Here is a 6,000-nt window from a genome sequence, read left to right on the forward strand (position 1 = left end):
GTAGGACTTCTACTCTCTGCAGCCGAACATTTACACTTCTGTCTAGTTCAGATAAATTGGACCCAATCAACTCAAACAATGTCAAATGTTTTTCTTTTTGCTGAAGAAATACATGAAATGTCGAAGACCGTTTTTTAGGAGAGTTCTGATGACAGGAGACATTTATTAGAAAGACATGATTGAATCAGGTTTTGTCAGGACGGATCTTATTCACTCGGAGCAAGTAGCCTCCTGGTATCACTGATATTGGTGCTGAAAACCCGAGACAGGCCATGGCAACACACACACACACACACACACACACACACACACACACACACACAGGGGAACATCTCTTGTTCAGCACTCACAGGCCCCGCTCCATCCATCAGAGGGAGGCTTGGCAGACTGACAGCCCCACTCAAGGCATCTGCAAAGGGCATCAGATCCCCAGGACACCCCCTCACACTCACCATACCTTCATCTTCTCCACGATTCACTTTCACCATCTCTTGGCCACACACACACACACACACACACACACACACACACACACACACACAGAGACACACAAACAACACACACACACACACACACACACACACACACACACACACACACACACACACACACACACACACACACACACACACAGAGACACACAAACACACGCACACATCTTCAGTTTGCCTTTTACCAGTGATCTGCATCTTTGTTGTGGCTAATCTCCACTTCCCATCTCCGCAGCATTTCTTTCCTAATATCTGCTCTTTCTCCATATTCTTTTTTAATCCCGGGATTATGTCTCCTTATGCTTTTTTTAATCTGGGGATTTTGTGGGGTGGAGAGAGAGAGATGCTGTGTATAGACATTACTGTGATGCCATGGAAAGTAGGGAGTGAGAGAGAGAGAGAGAGAGAGAGAGAGAGAGAGAAAGAGACAGACATAAGTCCCTTTCCCACATGAGCGAGACATCCGGATGTCAAACGGATATCAAACGGGTGGCTGTATGTGGGAACGCAAAACTCGGGTATTTTCTTACCCGGAACTCACCCTACTAGCCCCCTAGTACTACTTCTAGATGTTACCCGGGTGCGCTTAGGTGGGAACGCAGCCGGCACAGTTCTGGCAGAGCCCCTTTAGGGAGAGCCGGTCCACTTCCTATTAACTCCATTGTACCGGATTGTTCCTGCAATCTGTTGAAATTCCGCTAGGGACGTTGCCGAGCAAGTGATAAATGAATTGTGGTCTATGGGGCTAAGCGGCTAGAACTCGTTTTTTTCACAGTTGACAACTTCATTTCTTAATGTACATTGTCGTAGTAGCTACCTGAGTATAGGTTTTCCACTGGAAATGAAATAAAAAGTCACTCATGTCCTTTCTGCTTTTCATAGGATGGGCCGTTTTCCCTGTAACATGCTAGCATTTAGCTCATGGATGCTCGCGACACTCGCGACCGATTACGACCGTCGTGAAGCTGAACCTTCTTTTAGGTCTATGGCCGTAAAGTGGTTCGCTTGTGTCACGTGACATGAAAACTTTGAAAGGGTTTTTAGGAATAACAACACATATTGAAAATTTTATTGGTCAGCTGATTGTCAAGTCAAGTTATCCTGCATCGCATGCATTAATGCAATTTTAGGAGAAAAAATTATATAACGACAAATGTGGTACTGGGGGGTTCAGCTCCATTGCTACCCATTCATTCATCACTTGCTCGCGATCGCCCTCTAGTTGCAGTACCATGCGGAAGTATTTCGCTAGTGGTCCTTCTCCCCTTATTAGACATTGGCTGCATCCGAATAGTCAGTACATACTAGCTTCGTTTAGAACGTACTACTCAACCGTCAATTTAGTACGTTATTTATGTATGCGAGCGAGTAGTAGGCATACAATTCGGACGTACTGGGCAGCCATTTTGCCTGTCCTTTGACCCCGGATGTTTACATGTGACGCGAACACAATGACCGACGCATGCCGCGAAATTTTAAAGCCACCTCGGAGAATTGACCTCAGAGCCGTTTATTCGTCTTATTTCTCTTTAAACCGCTGAACGTATTTACGAGAATGACCTCCGAGCCGTTTATTCATTAAGTTTTGCTTGACACAACTGAACGTATTTACGAGAATTTACCTTAGAGCAGTTCATTCATCTTGTTTAGCTTGACACGACCCGTCTCCATTTTTGGCCGGGGGAGTCCTGTATTTTACCCTTTCTAGCCGTCCACCCGCAGTATTTCACCGTAAATCTCCCAGCTGACTAAACTGGCTTCATATGTCAACGTGAACTTGAGATTTTTACCGGGAGACGACGCCCCCTTGTCCCGAACAGTCCTGCTGCAGTTTGCCTGACGTGACTCGCGGGAGACATCGCGGAATTTTGTGTGCAATAAAAATAACTTTCATTACTCATTATAATGAGCATGCATTACTGACTAAATAAATTGCTATGATGTAGTTTAAAACAAACCACTGTTGTAAATAAGACTAGTAAACAGGCCTGCATTGTAGCACATTAATTCAATAACAAGTGTGTTTCGTACCTATTTAACCAAACAGCATAACATGACGTGCATAACAGTATCTAAACGTTCAGTAGGCTAGCCTACAATTGTTCCAGAAAATCACACATGAAAAGGTATCCCTTCGATTTCAATTCATTTTACATTTTGCACATTCCAACAGAATAACCCAGGTGTGCCTGACCTCAGTAGTTCTTGAATTTCCCCCTGGGGATCAATAAAGTATCTATCTATCTATCTATCTATCTATCTAATCACAATAATCAGACCACCTACCAAAAGTAGGCCTACTTGAAAATTCACACAAATCCAGTAAAATCCAAATCTAGTAAATAAATGCATAAGCTTTTATTAGTTTTATTAGTTTAACAAACAAAACAAACAAAACCTAGCAATTGAAATTTTAAGAATGATACAAGCTTTTACAACAATCTACATGTAATAATAAATATTTGAAAACTGTATAATGATTCAAATAAAGTAGCCTATAGTTAAACATAGGTAGTGTTACATAAATATTTTAAGAAGCTTTTAAAAGAAGCTTTTAAGTGTTAAGAACTTCTTAGGAGCGTTCTTTGAGCGCTCCTAAGAAGTTCTTAGCACTGAAGAGCTTCCTAACGAATCTGGGAAACCCAGCCATTCCATTGTCAGTAGTTGTGGCTTGTGATTCAAGTGTGGTGTGGGTGCTTTAAATTCTGTATTTTTGTACCATGACCAACCCAGTTACACACATGCTGACATAAACGCACGCACACACGCACGCGCGCACACACACACACTCTTGGCCACTGGTCTTCCTTTCTGGTGCCTCTTCTTCATTGTTGTCTCCACCTGTTTCAGCAGCAATACCAGCCGGGGGTTGTATCCAAACTGCATTTAGATATAAAGTAATATATTTTCAAGATCATTATGAGGTCTAAAGCAAGATTTCAACATGTCATCTGTCAGAGAAGTTGTGTTTGTCCACTCAAATATATTTACTGATAGCCACCTTATCTCTCTCAGTTGGGGGTTGGTCAAAGAGTTCTTTCTATGCATCCTTCTCAATTTAAGAAGCATGGACAGCATATAATTAAAAGAAAAATAATTATTCATCATTTACTGTCTGACCTACTATAACTAAAGCCCAGTCTTGCAACTTAAGCGGTCATTAACACCTCTCTTGTAATTATTTTGAGCAAACAAGACATTGTGTGGTTGTTAAATGATCATGTATTGAAGAGGAGAGAGGAAACCGCACACTCTTGTTCTGATGCCAAAATGTATTAAATCAATTTATTTAAGAAATGTTGGCATCAGAACAAGAGTGTGCGGTTTCCTCTCTCCTCTTCAACTATTACCGTGATCAGCACCTCGCTAAAACAGGTGTGCGCTGCTCTCCCTTAAAACAAAATGATCATGTATTACCAATGCCAATTACCAAGAGCAATAGATATGCGTCAACACATTTGCACACCTGAAGCAAAAGGGCTTGTGGACTTCCTTCACGAGATCCTTGTGGGTGCTCCAGTTGGCCATGTTGTGGATGTGGTAAACCAAAAGTATCTAAAAATGACAAATAAAAACAACACAGGCCTAGATTAAAGCTTATTACTATTATTTGCCTCATCTAAACAAACATGTATTACATATTCGATTAAATCAATGTACAACTTACTAATAACTCTGCTCTCTTGTCACAAGAATTGGTTCGCAAATGCAGCCTTCTTCATCCAAAGGGGTGCAGGTAGCTGATCAGTGTTGCCTGGATTCAAAGGTGTATATTCAAATGAGTCATATAGTAGGTGGTTGGAAGGCTATATGTTCAAACTTCAAACTAAGGATATGTTCAAATTGGCTACATGATCATAAACAAGCTCCTAGTACAAAACAAAGAACTACCAAAATATGCCTAAGCTACTGATTTGATTTGTATTAGCTTTACAGTACATGACTTCAGTTCTAACACACACACACACACACACACACACACACACACACACACACACACACTGAAGCAAGCTGCATAACGTAACTATGAGGTGCCAATCGCTAGATATTCTTCTTCCAAGTCCTGCTGGTTAATGTTAATCCATCTCTGTAATAATTAGGTCACGGTTCACTTTGAAAACCATAGAATTTAGCAAGTATAGCTAATATAACATTACAGCGAGGTTGACTAACCACAAACACTGTAACGTCAATTAGCCCAACAAAGTAGCCTAGGCTATGAAATCATAACGTTACGTTACCACTACTGAGTGAGGCGGCGTGTATCCTCGTTCGTCCATGCAGCATTAAATAAAGAGACTTCGTTGTACTACAAAACTAACGTTAACAGATAATCGTTTTCTTGACGGGAATACACACGATATTACCCTCGATACACACAGCACAGCTGTCTCCAAAATAACAAATGTACCTCAGCTCACGTAAAGCATTGCTAACGTTAATCAGAACTCCAAAATATAACGCTAGCTTTAACCAACAATCACATTTAACGTCGTACACGACAGATTTACCAACGTACATAACGAATTTCACTTTAAAGTTGATAGTAAACTTAAAACTTAAGCTACAACAAGATTAATAGACCAACTAAAGCAGACAGATAACGTTAGACAGGCTAACATTTACATGAATTAATGTCTTCTCCCGATAATACAATCGCAAATATAACTTACCTCAACTGAATTGAACTGATACATAACGTATTTTCGAAACAGCCAACGTTTAAACTCAACATTTCTACTAATATACTTACATTTATAAACATCGGTTGAAGTTGTCGCTGTCGGCCCGTCACCTTTGATTTTCCCGGCGGCTTGTCTTCTTCTACGGTTATTTGACCCCCGGTGATTTGTGGGATAGCGTAGTGACCAACCGTTGTATACTGTGGAGGTAGTAGGCCATCCGGGTACTTTTCGCCTACTAGTTGATGCCTACTAAGCATTCGGACGTACTACTACTGTGACGTACTGCGTCTCGCCTACTGATTAGTACGTTAGTATGAGTATTCGGATGCAGCCATTCTCTGGTTCTGGGTAGAGATGGGGGGCGTACCGATGACGTATAGAAATGCGCCCTTGCAGCCTGCTTGCAGCCTTGCAGCGCGAGGCAGAAAGTACAAATTGCCATGGTAACGATAAACATTGCCCTACGAGTATGAACACAGACGAGAACACCGGAGTACAGAAAACAGTGACATTTTGTTGTGTACGTACAATAAAAATTTAAACTGCAATCACGTTGTTGTGTTTGTTGCGGGACAGGCAGGATTATCCTTGCAATCGTGAATAGCTTGAAGTGTTGTCGATTAGCTTGCAACTAGCTGTTTATTATCTTGTGTCAGACCTTATCTGACACAAGATTCCACTCAGCTTCTTGTACAGGCAATGGTTATCTCCAAGCTGGACTACTGTAATTCTCTGTTAGCTGGCCTACCTGCTTGTGTATTAAGACCACTACAGTTGATTCAGAATGCTGCAGCACGACTGGTCTTCAATCAGCCAAAGAGGAC

The 6,000-nt window shown here is 41.5% G+C and overlaps 1 protein-coding gene and 1 long non-coding RNA gene across 2 annotated transcripts in view; both read right to left on the reverse strand.

Moving 5' to 3' along the window:
* lama2 (laminin, alpha 2) overlaps positions 1-6,000 on the reverse strand; it is a 163,835-nt gene that overhangs the window by 46,756 nt on the left and 111,079 nt on the right. The gene's annotated exons all lie outside the window — the stretch shown is intronic.
* LOC134097605 (uncharacterized) lies at positions 3,016-5,496 on the reverse strand. Its single transcript, XR_009940928.1, has 4 exons — positions 5,245-5,496; positions 4,159-4,245; positions 3,958-4,046; positions 3,016-3,371 (listed from the first exon to the last, which is right to left on the reverse strand). It is a non-coding gene; the product is annotated as an uncharacterized LOC134097605 (long non-coding RNA).

The sequence above is a fragment of the Sardina pilchardus genome, chromosome 12, assembly GCF_963854185.1.
Source record: "Sardina pilchardus chromosome 12, fSarPil1.1, whole genome shotgun sequence".
Classification (NCBI taxonomy): domain Eukaryota; kingdom Metazoa; phylum Chordata; class Actinopteri; order Clupeiformes; family Clupeidae; genus Sardina; species Sardina pilchardus.